Here is a 15,281-nt window from a genome sequence, read left to right as displayed (position 1 = left end):
ATTTGAGGAAGAACAGAGCAAAAGCATCATCACAGAGGTCAGGAAGAAGCACCACTCCAATTCTTGCAAAACAGGTCAGAAGAGATTATCTGGGACTACAAGCTTCTGTTTCTATCATAATCAGGAAAACAACACATCCACATCCACAACCAAAGAATGATTCTTTTACAAGGGAAAATATCAATGAAACTCTATTGTGACACTGCAAATAAAAGAAAGGGAGAATTAAAATTCTGTGCACACTATTGCAGTACTTTCAGGAGGGATGAGCTCAAATGAGAAGTCAAGGGATGGGCCATGCAACTACGTCCTCAGGTCCATCTAGGGTTGGCCAAAGCAAATTGAAAGAGATGGGAGTGAGTGGGAGGGGAGAAGCTCCAGGGAGAAAATGAAAAGGGTTCTTCCAAAGAGGTTGGTAATGAAAGATAAGAGAGAGATACAGTGAATTGAGACAGAAGCATAGGTCTAGAGACAGGCAGAGAGACCGACAGACAGATAGATGACAGGTGATTGAGACAGACACACCCTCCCATGAAATGATTACCTGACAGTAGATGAGCACTTCATGTGGGCCAGTAATCTTCTGAGAGCTTTATCTCTAGCTCACTTAATCCCTGCAAAACCTTACAAGGTAGATACTATATTTAAGCCCATTTTAAAATGAGAAAACTGAAGTATGGAAGTGCACTTATGTATTTCGATTATTTGTCTGTTTATTTGTTGAAAAGAGAGATTTGAGAATGTTTGTATGGAGAGGGGAGAAGTCAAGAGATGAGAGGGTCGGAATTCAAGAGGTCTATTTGGAATACCTCCAGTTGAAAAGAGATAATGAAAAAAATCCCAAGAAATGTCCTGAGCTCTCGGAGGGTGGAGTGGCAGAAGGGAGAGTTGTGTATTCTTCAGAAACTGCAGGGAAGGAGCAAAAAGAAATTAATGGTATGAAATTGTTGGTGAACATTGAAGGGAGAGCCTCAGCAGCCTCTTTGCTTTTGTTTCTTAAATAAATCGCATTGGATGTGGGGGCTCTGCCACTCTTGAGGATATGATACAGATTCTTGGTTGTGGGAAAACTCAAATTAATCATAAAACAGGTCTTGGATATTGAGTAGAGATTAATTATCTAGAAATAAACCAAGGATGGATTATTTCATCTCTTTGGGTTGGGCTCAAATATGCATCCAACCCTACTGGGATACTGGAGCCATATGGAACCCTTTTTGGTACACCGGGTAATGGAGACTGCCCAGAAGGGATGCTCTGAAGTCATAGTCTGCACTCTTGATATTCAGAAGGAATTCTCAGAACACATCGACTACCTGTGCTGCACTTTGTTTTGAGGGCAACACACGCCCTCTTCCAGCTGTAACTGTAAAAACCCAGTCCTCCTCCTCAGGGCGGCTTGTTTTTAAGAGCTGTGGAAATTGGAATAAGAATACAACCCTTTCATTTAAAAAAGAAAATGCCTCCATGTGCATAACTTAGATTGTCCAGAACGTGACAGAAAGCACAGAGGAAAATAATTCTGTCTTACTCCCCTCATAAAAATGGCAGCATTTTCAAGCTCAGACTCTCTCCGGCTCTGTGTATGTGTAATGCCAAAGAGCCTTTCTACTTTTTGCTACTTTATCCTAAAGTTGTGGTTCTCAACATGAGTGACAGTAAACATGAGTACTTGGGATGCATTTAAAAATTCAGATTCTGAGGTCTCGTCACCAGAATTTCTAATTTGGTAAGTTTGGGCTAAAGCCTAGAAATCAACATTTTAATCAAGCTCCCCATAGGGAACATAGTTTATGTTTAGAAAAATTGAAACAAAACAAAAAACCAAAACATTGTTCCACAAGTTCTGACGAACAGGAAATCTTATCCCGAATTGCTCTGGTAAGAGGCGCAAGCCCTGGCTTTAAGAAATTAAGAGTTTGTGGCCCAGGTGCGGTGGCTCACGTCTGTAATCCCAGCACTTTGGGATGCCGAGGCGGGCGGATCACAAAGTCAAGAGATCGAGACCATCCTGGCCAACACGGTGAAACCCCATCTCTACTAAAAATACAAAAAAGTTAGCCGGGTGTGGTGGCATGCCCCTGTGGTCCCAGCAACTTGGGAGGCTGAGGCGGAAGAATCACTTGAACCCAGGAGGCAGAGGTTGCAGTGAGCCAAGATTGCGCCACTGCACTCCAGCCTGGTGAAAGAAAAGAGTTCGCATTTATGGCTATACCACCCTGAACGCACCTGATCTCGTCTGATCTCAGAAGCTAAGCAGGGTTGGGCCTGGTTAGTACTTGGATGGGAGACTGCCTGGGAAAACCAGGTGCTGTTGGCTTTGTAAAAAAAATGTAAAAAAAAAAAAAAAAATTAGAGTTCACAAAAGCCATCTTTTCTTAACTGAAGGACTTGGGGAGCCAGAAAGAAAGAGGGGTTTCTGAAAGAGACTCTCCTTCCATTAAGTTAGAAGACTTCAAATCAACAAATATTCCATGGCCTACACTCTCCCTATTCTATTAGTGCCTCTGCACTTGGAACAGAGATGAAGACGCCTGTCCCACCTATGATCTGTTGGGAAGATACTTGCTATACCCACGAGTATGTGCACACACGGGAATGAACTATCATTATGACAACTACTCTACACAGGTTTTCAGGCTGCTCATATTTCAGACCACTGGCCCCTTGTCCTAGGCGCTGTCACACAACGTGTCCTGATTTTGGCTCAGAAAATGTAGGCAATGAAAATATGCTACATAAAAACTGAGATGGGCTGGGCGTGGTGGCTCACACCTGTAATCCCAGTACTTTCGGAGACCGAGGAGGGCGGATCATGAGGTCAGGAATTCTATCATCTTGGCTAACATGGTGAAATCCCGTCTCTACTAAAAATACAAAAAAATTAGCGGCCGTGGTGGCGCACGCCTGTAGTCTAGCTACTCGGGAGGCTGAGGCAGGAGAATCCCTTGAACCCGGGAGGGGGAGATTGCAGTGAGCCAAGATTGCGCCCTGCACTCCAGCCTGAGCAACGGAGTGAGACTCCATCTGAAAAACAAAAAACAACAAACAACAAGAAAAACTACGATGGATATTCAAACCATGCCTGCAAAGAAGGCTTCAGGCTAGGAGGTGCTATATGGCGAACAGAGGCGGGGCTACTTTTGTTATGTGACAGATGCTTTTCTCACAAATTCTCACACTAGCACTCTGAGGGCCTCATACTCTCCACTATGATATCTGTTTTACAGATGAGAAAACTGAGGCATGCATTTTTTTAGTCTCTACTAAAAATACAAAAATTAGCTGGGCGTGGTGGTGCACACTGGTAGTCCTAGCTACTCAGGAGGCTGAGGCTGGAGAATGACTTGAACCTGGGAGGCATAGGTTGCAGTGAGCTGACATAGTGCCACTGCGCTCCAGCCTGGTCCACAGAGAGACTCTGTGTCAAAAGAAAAAAAAAAAAAAGAAAAAAGTATGAGAAGGCCCTAGAGGAAATTATTTATGGTAAGTGACATAAGCCAGGCTCAGAAAGACAAATACGGTATGACCTCACTTATACGTGGAATCTGAAAAAGCAAAAGCACATAAAAAGGTGGTTATCGGAGGCTGGAGGGTGGGAGGATCAGGGAGACCTAAGTCAATGGGTGCAAAATTACAGTTAGGCGAAATAAGTTCTGGTGTTCTATTGCACACGAAGGTGACTACGGTTAATAATAATGTGTTTTATATTTCAGAATAGCAAATAGAAGATTTGAAATATTCTCCCCCCAAAATATGAAAGATTTAAGATGATGGATATGCTAAATATCCAGATTTGATAATTCCACAATGTATACATGTATCAAAGCATCACATTGTACCCTATAAATATGTACAATTATTATTTGCCAATTAAAAATAAAATAAGGCTGGGTGCAGTGGCTCATGCCTGTAATGCCAGCACTTTGGGATGCTGAGGTGGGCGGATTGTTTGAGCCCAAGATAGTTCGAAACCAGCCTGTGCAACATGGCAAAAACCTCAGCTCTACAAAAAATACAAAAATTAGCTGGGCATGGTGGTGTGCGCCTGCAGTCCCAGCTACTCGGGGAGCTGAGGTGGGAGGATCGTTTGAGCCCAGGAGGTTGAGGCTGTACACCACTGCCCTCCAGCCCGGGCTACCCTGTGAGTCCCTGACTCAAAAAATGAATACATAAAAATAAAAAATAAAGGAAAATCAACTTAAAAAAAGCAAGAACACCATGGGATTGGCATCAATGAATGATAAGCGGATGGTTAAAGGAGATGAGAGCAAGGCCTTTGGGTACTCAGAAAAGATTAAACTTTTCTGAAGGTGCCAAGTTATCTTTAAAGTCATCATTGTCAACAGGGGATTTTACCCTCTGAGGGACAATCGGCAGTATCTGAAAGCAGTTTAGTTATCACCACTAGTAAGGAGACTGCTACCAGTATCCACTGGGGAGAGGCATAGGATGCTGCTAAACATTCTACAATCACAGGACAGCCCCCTCACAGAAGAATAATCTAGCTCCAAATGTCAGCAGTGCCAAGGTAAAGGAAGTAGAGAAACCTTGCTTTAAAGATTTTTGAGCAAGAAATAATAAAGTCAGGGGTAAACTGAAAAAGGCATTGCAAATTCCACGTGGCCATGAAATGAGCTCTGGGTCTGGCGAATCTTGGCCCTGAAGACAGACTCACAAGTTCCTTAGTTCTCAAGCATGACTTCCATAGCTAGCTCTCCGGGGACAGACTCTCCTTTGACTACTGCATCTAGGAACGTAGAAATCTTTAACCAAATGTGACTTCGTCCTATGGCATTAGGATATTATTATGCTGCTGGTACCAATAATTAACCTCTGTTTAATAGGAAGCCTTCTCTGGAGAAGAGCCTCTGCTTCTGTTTCCTGGAAGAAAACTCTACTGGGAACAGTGGGCGTCATCTTCATCTTCTCCCCAAACATGCAGGGAAACATGAATAGGACGGGACAACTCTAATTGCTTCGACGCCTTGCATATTTATGTTTGAGACCTTCGTATGAACTGTTACTTTAAAAAAGAAGGACCGGTTCATCTTTAAAAGGGGGTGATTGATCACTGCCAGTCGGGCACTCCTTCATTCTTGGCTTCCCCTTACCCTTTGTAATAAGTTCTTCACGAACACTAGTTTGCTATTAAAGAACGGTATTCATCATAAGCCAAGCATAGAGGAGGCAGAATTGGATGGGCACAGTACCATATTCCCATCCACAGTGTCCTTTTTGTTCAGTGTGATCTGTCGCGTCATTAGCATTTAAGGAAAAAACACACAAAGACTTTGGTAAATATTAATCAGAAATGCAGAGTCCCTTTCCCTACTCAATTACCCATTACTGTGCTCTCCAGGTGATAATGTCCTGCTAAACCTCCTATTTGCTTAACTTGCAAGTGAAAGTACTTTCTCTGGATTGCGCCTAGCTCTTAAGCAGCCTAAATGGCTTAACAGTGGGGAAACTTCCTTCCTCTCTTTCTCCACTCCTTCTTTATTTAGCATTCTGTCCGGTCTTCTGGCGTTTGTGGGTGGGTCCAACTCTCCCACCTTCCCCCCACTTCCCAGGCTGCCTGCTTTCTTGATAGGTTATAACTTTTACTGACGTGTTCAGATGACTTGAGGCATGCCGAATTCACAGCACGCTTGTCCAGTGGTCAACGTCCCCAACAGCTGGCAGATCATGGCGCCTCTGTAGAGCGCGATGTCTTTGAACTCAGAAGTCCATTTCTTCCCACTTCAAATCTCATCAGACTATGCAAATTGCCAGCAACCTTTCCACACTGGCTGAAGCGGGTCCAAGCCATGATCTCTCTTATTATCAGTGAAGTCATTAAAAGTCCATCAGATCAATTGGGCTCTGACATCACATTAAAAATGTTCTTGGGTGAAATCTATTTCTCCAGTCCTATAACTGGTGTAAGTTCAAAGAGGCTCATAATGAAATCTTGTCCCCCCTGTGTCAGCTCCTCAAGTTAACAATGAATATTAAAATTCAGGTGGCAAGAGGTGGATTCATCATGGAACATCAAAATCTGAACCTGAAAGCCCATCATCCTGAGAGCCACTAGGTTCGTATAAACAGCAAATAACGCACTGTGACTGAAATGGTGAGGGGCAAGCCACACTTCCTAGAGGTCAGGTCAGTCTACCTGTGGGCCCGAAATTATAGTGGCAGAATGAAGAAGTGAGATGATTTTTCTCTGTTATTAAAAATGCTGGTTACCAAAGTTACCCTATACTTCCATCCCTGTTTCAAAACCAAGCTGAAGCACTCTCTCTGCTTTCCCTACAAATTAGAAAAAATATTTTCCCCCCAAATATTTCTTCTGGATTTTGGAATGACATTTTGTCTTTCCTAAATAAAAGCAATCAACGCACACAAATGTACTAGGTACTTGGCATATTTTAACTTTGTGAAATTAAACTCTCCTTTAAACACACCATCAGAGATTGTTTATCTAAGAAACCCCTGGGGACTTTGCTGTCTGCTGAGCATTTGAGAAATAAAGAGAAAAGTAGGACCGAAAGATACCCATTTTTGCTTGGATACGGGAAAATGAAATCAACAAAAGATTATGTTTTTCAATATACTTGGGAGACATAATTCTTGCATATTAGCTTTACGTTACTTCTTTCTATTCTTGAATATGAGAAAGTATCTCTTCTACACCAGGGCTTTTGAACTTTTTTTCTTTGTAATTGACCCATAGTAAAAAACACATTTTGTAACCCAGTACACATGTGCTTGCATGTTATAAAGAAACAGCCAATTAAAAATATTACTTCCTTTGCTACATGGAAGGTACTCAAATGTATTCTATTCTTTTTTTAAAAAAAGATGTTGGTCATAATCCACAAAATTGATTGTACTAACAGGTCTTGATCCACAATTTGAAAAACAATGCTCTATCCTAAAATAAGCTGCTCAACTCATAATCCAAGTTATATTCTTACATTCTACCATAATAACTTTTTTACATATTAAATATTAAGCAAGATGGGGAAAGGTTGATTATGAAGTATTTATGTTGTAGCAGGATTTAGAATCACTAGTGTAGATCCCAAAATATATTTTCAGCTGAGATGCTATGGACACCCTTCGAGTTTTACAAGGTTGTTTCTACTTTCTATAAATTGCACCCTTCACTCTTCATGGTCTTATTAAAAGTATTTCTCTCCCCTCCCCTCCCCTCTCCTCCCCTCCCCTTCCCTGGTCTCCTTTCCTTTCCCTTTCCTTTCTTTCTTTACTTTCCTTTTTTTTTTTTTTTTTTGTTAAACTCAAACAGGGTCTATGTGACAAAAAGTGAAAAATAGTTAATTGTCTGAATGTTTTCAAATATACAGATGCTCTGGCATTGTGCAGACACAATGACCCTGTCCCTGCCCCAGGCACTTTTTTCCGGCAGATGTTCTGGCATGTGCAGAGAAAGCCTCAGGTGGGGGAATTCTGATGATGTTTCTTGAGCTAAAGTTGCGTACATATTGTCCATTATTTATCCAATATAGGAAATCAGTTTCCATCAAAATACAATTCTAGAGGGAAAATTCTCATTGCCTGGAAAGTTAGGTGCTGGAAATTCGCCATAACGCCATTAAGTATTGAATAGAATTTGAAATAATGTAGGTTCTTCTTGGAAGTCAGCCAAAAGACTTACTTATTATTACAAAAAAAAAAAAAAAGTCCTCATAGGGATATTTCAACAATGAGGGCTAATTTCAAACAAGGCTCCCCCAAAAAGTTATTTTAAAGTTATAAATAAGATGTAACAACTTCAAAATAGTAATTAATATTTACACATCTGATTCATACATGGGACTTTTACTTCTTTTTTTCATATAAGATGAAATGCCTACTTTAATCCCATCACCAATATGACCTCTGCAGGAAAACTGTTTGAACCTCCACGTTGCCAAAATAAATTGATGATGAACTTTTCAGCTCAATTCTTGTTTTGAATTACAAAGTATATTAGCAAAGAACCACAAAGATGATTACAATGTGACTCAGTAAAATATAATAAAAAAAGAAGAAGAAAGCGAATTGAAACGTGCTAGAGAACCCTGGAGGAGCGGGGGCTGTGGTTTCTACAAACTCTAGGAACGTTTTAAAGTCAAGAATGGTTGGATTAAACAGATGCCTTCATTGTATTTACCTTTAAGCTTAAGAATACAGGCATTTTAAAATGCAGAACATTTTCCTGGCTTCTACCAAAAACAACAGTGGGATATTAAAAGTTGCTCTGACGATTGGTTCTTCCTGAGATTTGCAGTGCAATAAGGAAATAAATTGATGTAAGTAATAGGAACAATCATTCCCCCCTCCTTTTTCATTATTAATGACCAAATATTATTAAATCAATAATTTTGGTGACGATCTGAACAGGTTATTAAATATCATGAATTATTAACCTAAAAGTTGATCAGAGCTATGAAAATAATTCAAGTTAATGGAAATCTTCGGATCGCTAATGAAATATCCCATCATTGACAAAACCTCTTTTAGGATTTTTGGAACATGAAAAAGCAAGAGACCACAGATGTCCTTAGAACAGCATTCCTTGCTGGATTACAGGAAATTAAAAAAACCAGATATCCATGATCAAAATAATGGGAGATTAAATAGACCAGGTAGACGGTACTAATGACTATAGAGAATTCATTTCCTCCCACCCCTACCCCTGCTTTGCCCTCCCCCCCACCAATTAAGATTGTACCAATTGTTTCAGAAACCTAAAAAAACTGGGAAACAGCCATGGATTTGTCCATGCTGGGTGTGCCCCCGGCAAGGAGAGCCGGGCATAAAGCAATTAGTTGGTGGCTCTTGGCCAGTAGCATTTTCTGTTCCAATTACTTTGCCTTAAGCGAGGAGTGTGTGGAAGAGTATTTTGTCCAGAGGTTGTTCAATAAAAGGCAGTGGAATGTGATTTAATTTAGAAGGGACAAGGAGGCAGGAGAAAAGGGCTGGGGGTGGGACCACAGCAGGAAAAAGGTTTGATGGGCTTTGACCCTTTTGTGAAATCATAGTTACCATCCTTGGGAACGTTGACACAAACAAACCATCCAAGCTGTCAGAGAAACTGACAGCAAACAGATGCCCCCTCACTCTCTCTCTCTGTGCATACCTTCACTGCAGGCTTCCTGCTAAAACAGGAGCTTGCCAAAAAGCATTATCCTGCGGTAGAATTTCCCAATATTAAAGTGACTCCATTATGGAAGAGTTTAATAATATGTACTTTATTTTTTAACCATTTGATGCAACTTGAGCTCTGAATATTAATGGGGGAAAGGGGTTTAGACTTTCGCAAAACCAGACAGGTAGGTTAGGACCTGGGCAATGACCTAGAAAACAGGAAGGTAAAAGAACTTCCCACATTACAAATAAAGGGGTAAAGTGAGGTTGAGGCCGTTTGTGAATAGGTTAGGAAGGCAGGCACAGGAATCAGAGTCCGTGAGTGCAAATGAAGGCTCCCTCTTTTACTCTCTGTGGGATCTCAAGCAAGTTAACTAGTGAGTCTCCAGGGTTAATAATAATATGCATCCAGTGGTGTGGGGGTCAGATCTTAGCCACTGAATCACCACCAACAGCCAGCATTCAGCAGCGGCCTCAGCCCAGCACCTGGCACTGAGTACTTGCTTATTCCCTTGGCAAAAAGTGGATTCCTTCCATTCCCCTTCACTGCTGCTGCAGACAGATCCCCGTTATCATGATAGGAACAGGTTAGAATGTGTAGAGGAGAAGCTGTAACAATAAATAAGTGATATGGTTTGGCTGTGTCCCCACCCAAATCTCATCTTGAATTGTAGGTTCCATAATTCCCATATGTTGTGGAAGGGACTTTGTGGGAGATAACTGAATCACGGGGGTGTTTTCCCCATACTGTTCTCGTGGTAGTGAATAGGTCTCATGAGATCTGATGTTTTTATAAGGGGTTTCCCTTTTCACTTGGTTCTCATTCTTTCTTGCCTGCTGCCATGTAAGACATGTCTTTCACCTTCCACCATGATTGTGAGGCCTCCCCAGCCATGTGGAACTCTGAGTCCATTAAGCCTCTTTTTCTTTAAAAATTACCCGGTCTCAGGTGTGTCTTTATCAGTAGTATGAAAATGGACTAATAAAATAAGTAAACAAAAGTACGCATGATATTTTCAGGCAGTAAGAAGTACTGTGAAGAAACAGGAGGTTGTAACAAGTGATCAGAGAGGAACCATTTTTATTTCAGATGTGAGAGATTATGGGGGCTTCCTGCAAGAAGTCAAGTCCAAGCTGGAACTTGTAGACTATTCTAAGACAAGAGAATTGCAAGAGTGAAGGCCCTCTACAAGCACTAGATGCTAATAATAATAATGATAGGGTTTATGACTTTTATTATTAAATTGGGAATTGGGACATTCAAGACAAGCTTCTGGGAATAACTTGCCTTTGAGGAATGCAGCTGCATCCTTCACACCTGACCCTCACTCAAAGGAACCTGCACATGTTTGGGTCTTCTTTCTGCCTTGCTGGTGCCTAGTCAATAGAAGATCATTCCATTACCTCTTAGGCTGGGCTGGGAGGTGGTTGGGGAGGTCACCATTCATTCACTATGGAGACTAGAATTATTTGTAGGACTACAGATCACATCAAAGGTGGTCCAAGCACCTAGGCAAAGACTCATTGGTACTGAAATCATGCTAGGACATAACCATATGAAAATATGCTGAGAGAGAATTGTAACCATCCAAGGACACAGAAAACCACAACCCTGGCCTTAGGACTGCATTCCTCATCCCTCTAGCCCATGTTCTTATGCTACAGGATAAACTAAATAAATCAAGGGACTCTTGGGATAGATCAGGAATAAGCCTGCAATAAATTCCATTAAACTTACTTGTCAGTGCCTTGCCTGGAAACTTCACTTCTTTTTGAAAATTAAAAAGTATTGTTGAATGTTGTGGAGATGTGGCAGGAATTGAGAAGGAAACTCCCCCCTGAATTTCCAGGTAATTTTTGAGAAAGTTAAATAATTGGAGACAGTTCTTTTTTTTTTTTTTTGGTGATAATTCACCACATGAAGGATTCAAATGGGACCAAAAAAAAAAAAAAAAACCTTTCTACACATTAAACATTTACAGTTTTATTAACTTGAAAACAGTATGTAATTGCTCACTTAGATCTCTTTAGTTGTTGAATTACTAACTGCTAGCAAAGTACACAAAGTAAGCACTAAATAAAAATGAGTTGAATAATGAATACAGAATGAATGAAATGGCTGTGAATTCCATACATTTGTTACATATGGTAACTATAATTTTTTGAGTATTTCCTATGTGCTAAATATTTCACAAGGATTATCTAATTTACTATCCTAGACATAAGTATTATTATTTTTATTTCAAGATGAATAAACTAACCATTATGCATTATTATTGCTGAGTCTGAGCAATATTCAACAGTCAACTAGGATTTATTGAGTACCAGCTATGTACCAGCCACACACAGCTGCTAAGTAGCCACTGGAGTTTGTCTAGCTCCAAATGCTATGCTCGTAACCACAATGTTCTGTTGGTTTTGAATGGAGAATGGTGGGAACTGAGTTTACCAAACTCTAAATCGGACTTCGCTTGTCACTGATCACAAGAAACCTCTGTATCAGGCAAACATGGCAAAACTAAAGGTCCTCACTGTACACATCCACATCACCAGCAATACCGTTTTTCTGCATGTGCACTCTTGTGTATCTAAAATGCCACACTATTCATGGTCTGGCTTATGGTTTTCATGAAATCTAATGGACCTCGAGAGCTTGTTCAGAGGTTCTAGCATGGGAGTGCAGCTACTCATATACCCTTGACCGAAGACTGGTCCTCCTCTACTGGGGATGGTCATCCTCTTCGACTGAGGGTGCAGCTTCGGGAGGGACGCACATGGAGCAATGAGGGAGGAAGAGGACACCCGCCTAACCACCCAGATCAGCTGAATCAACCCTGGCGATCAACGGGGTGACAGATGTCACAGCCAGATAGCCCTCACATCCGGTTTTCATTAAATCTAACAAATATTTTCATTAGAACATGCAGGCCGAGCTTTAGAGCAGTGGTTTTCCATCTGGTAGCCAGACATTAGGACATATTTTAAGTAACTAACTGGATGTGCTGCATGGATCCCTTGGGCCAGATTGAAACTGGAAATAGAACAAGTGTGATCTAGGAGTCTTGAGACAGCATTTCTGAGAGACAAAGGCCAAAGGAGATGGGAATGCCTTCCCCATCTCTGCATCTGGGAATTATATCAGGCCTTGGTACCTCGAAAATTTTCTTAAGCAGGTTGGGAAGTGTACTGACATCTAGAGTGTGGAGGTTGGAGATGCTACACACAGGACAGTCCTCCACAATAGAGAATTCTCTGCCCCAAAATATCAATACTGCTGAACCTGAGAAAATCTGTTTATCATTATTATTATTTTTTTAGACAGAGTTTTGCTCTTGTCGCCCAAACTGGAGTGCAGTGGCATGATCTTGACTCACTGCAACCTCCGCCCCCTGGGTTCAAGTGATTCTCCTGCCTCCATCTCCTGGGTAGCTGGGATTACAGGCATGTGCCACCACACCTGGCTGTTTTGTGTTTTTAGTAGAGATGGGTTTCACTGTGTTGGCCAGGCTGCTCTTCAACTCCTGACCTCATGTGATCCACCTGCCTCAGATTCCCGAAATGCTGGGATTACAGGCGTGAGCCACTGCTCCTGGCTGAGAAAATCTGTTTTAAATGATAATGATGATGCTCATCATAATGACATACAAAATCAGAGCTCATATTTATTGAGTGATCATCTCAAGCCTGGCCCTTTGCTAAATAGTTGTCATTCATCATCACTGAAATCTCACACCTGTACTAAAAGACCATTCAGGTGGGGCGCATGTCCCAGCACTTTGGGAGGCTGAGGCAAGTGGATCACTTGAGCTCAGGAGTTCAAGACCAGCCTGGCCAACAAAGTGAAACCTCATCTCTGCTAAACATACAAAAAATTAGCCAGGCATGGTGGTGTGTGCCTGTAGTCTCAGCTATTTGGGAGGCTAAGGTAAGAAAATCTCCCGAAATCAAGAGGCAGAGGTTGCGGTGAGCTGAGATTGTACTAACACACTCCAGTGTTAATGTTAACAGGAGCGAGACCTAGAACTTCCTGACCCCAGGCTCCTTAAACCCTAGACTACAATTGCTTCTGCTGATAGGATTGGCTGGGCCCTTGGGGGTTCTGACCAGGTTCATTGGAGAAAGGGAGTAAAGGAAGGCTTCAAACCCACTGCTGAAATGTTGTCAAGCCCAGCCCTAGAAGTGGCTCATTCTCCCTTTACTGTTATTTCCCTGGTGAATCATGAGATAATAACCCTCTGCTCCCCACTTTCAACTTGTAACAGGTAGGCAGTGGTTTTCAACCGGGGGGCATTTTGGCTCCCAGAGGACATTTTTGGTTGTCAGAACTAGGGTGGTTGCAGAGAGAAGATGCTACTGGCATCAGAGGATAGAAGCCAGGGATGTTGCTAAAGATTTTACAGGGTGCAAGACAGCCCCATAACAAAGAATTCTCTGGCTCCAAATGTCAAGAGTGCTGAGGCTGAAAACCCTGCAGCAGGAGGTGAAATGGAAAGTCAGGCCTTGGGGAGTGAGCTGGCTTTTCACGTAGTAGAAATTTATTATTATTGCTGCTGCTGCTGTTGTTCCCTGTCATCTATTCATGCTGCTGCTGATAATAGCTTCTTGTCTTGCTTTGAGATCCCCATTTAGAGTCCATGTGAGTCTTAGGGGGTTGGCTAGCTCCATCCCCAGCTCTAGGAGTGGCGTGTCCTAAACTTGACTTATCAGAGCATCCCATTTCTCTTGGCTGAGCCTGTCTCCAGCACACCCACTTAGATGACATGAGCTATTGCCTAGAACTTCTGAGACAGAGGCCAGCTCTGTGAGGGTGGACTTACTCCTGCAAGATATCAAGCTGAGGCTGCTGGAGCCACCTGATCACCACGAGGAGAGAGACTGCCTCAGGACAGAGCCAACATAGCAAAAGTGACCCAGAGAAATCTATAGAGAGAAACCAAGCCTTTGTGATGCAATTTAATGCCTTGAACCAGCGGTACCTGAAGCCAGCTTGTCCTAGACTTTTGAGTTGCATGAGCCAGCAAATTGCCTGACTGTTTGAGCCATTTTGGGTTGGGTTTTCTGCCTGCTGCAGCTAGAAGAGCCTTACCTTATACACCCTTCACTTTGAGTTAATAACACACATGACTTTCGTTGGAAAACAAAAGTAAGAAGGCATCTGCAAATTTCTTTGCGCTATTTACAAGAGATTTCATCAGCAGGTAAATCTGGGGAAAATTCTGGAAGGTAGAATTTTCTTTATGAAGGGCCATCTAACAGAACAGCCACTGGCTATTCATAATATGAGAAAAAGCCATCAGCCCTGAATTCTGGAAGCACAGGTACAAACAGAGAGCATAGGTTTCATCTATCTTGCCAAGAGTCTAGGTGTTCTGGGGACATAGTAGTATTTTTGCTATCTGTTATAATGACATCCACGATGTAGATGTTCACGTCAAACTCTCAGCACACGGTGTGCAAAGTTAGCAAGAGTATCCCAGGCAGATGTACAGCAGTGTGGGGAGAAAGGTCCATGAATTTACTCTTGGGGAAATCTGAAACGTGCATTTCCCAAAATAAAGGAGTCACTGAAGGATCTCTGGGGGCGAAAATGTTCTAACTTGCACTGAGTCGGGGACCCACATATTGGGCTTTTGCTCAGGTGTAGAATGTCGCTGATGTTGTTTAAAGACTGTTGTGGCACTGGTTCCCAAAGTGTGGCTAATATGCCAGAGATGGCAGACAATATGTTTTCAGTGGGGCCTTATGTAAATAATTTTTAAAAGTCATAATAGTTACAAGATTGTTTACAAAAACATAACTAGCATATCAAACATGGGACTTAGTGGTTTTTACGACTTAGTATAGCAGTTGGCAAATATTTTCTGTAAAGAACCAGGCAGTAAATATTTCCTGATTTACAGGGCAGACAGTCTCTACTCAACCATCTAACTTTGCCACTATAGGGTAAAAGCATTGGTAGACAATACAGTAATAAATGGGCATGGCTGTATTGCAATAAAACTTTATTTACAAAAAAAGGCAGAGGGTCAAATTTGGCTCTGGGGCTGTAGTTTGTCAATCCCTGGTTTAAGTTTAAAAAATTAAGTGAAAAAAGGGAGTAAAAAATTTAAATATATGCAATACCAGTGGTACCTAGATAAGGT

General features: G+C 41.8%; 1 protein-coding gene and 1 non-coding gene across 4 annotated transcripts in view; one reads left to right on the top strand and one right to left on the bottom strand.

Moving 5' to 3' along the window:
* TSHZ2 (teashirt zinc finger homeobox 2) overlaps window positions 1-15,281 on the bottom strand; it is a 507,062-nt gene that overhangs the window by 371,111 nt on the left and 120,670 nt on the right. The gene's annotated exons all lie outside the window — the stretch shown is intronic.
* Window positions 2,202-2,320, top strand: LOC135277157 (5S ribosomal RNA). Its single transcript, XR_010344750.1, has one exon. It is a non-coding gene; the product is annotated as a 5S ribosomal RNA (ribosomal RNA).

This window comes from Aotus nancymaae, unplaced genomic scaffold, assembly GCF_030222135.1.
Source record: "Aotus nancymaae isolate 86718 unplaced genomic scaffold, 86718_ANA_hifiasm-v0.15.2.pri h1tg000029l, whole genome shotgun sequence".
In the NCBI taxonomy this organism is placed as follows: domain Eukaryota; kingdom Metazoa; phylum Chordata; class Mammalia; order Primates; family Aotidae; genus Aotus; species Aotus nancymaae.
Note: the sequence above shows the minus strand (reverse complement) of the source record. Positions and strands in the feature narration are given on the sequence as shown.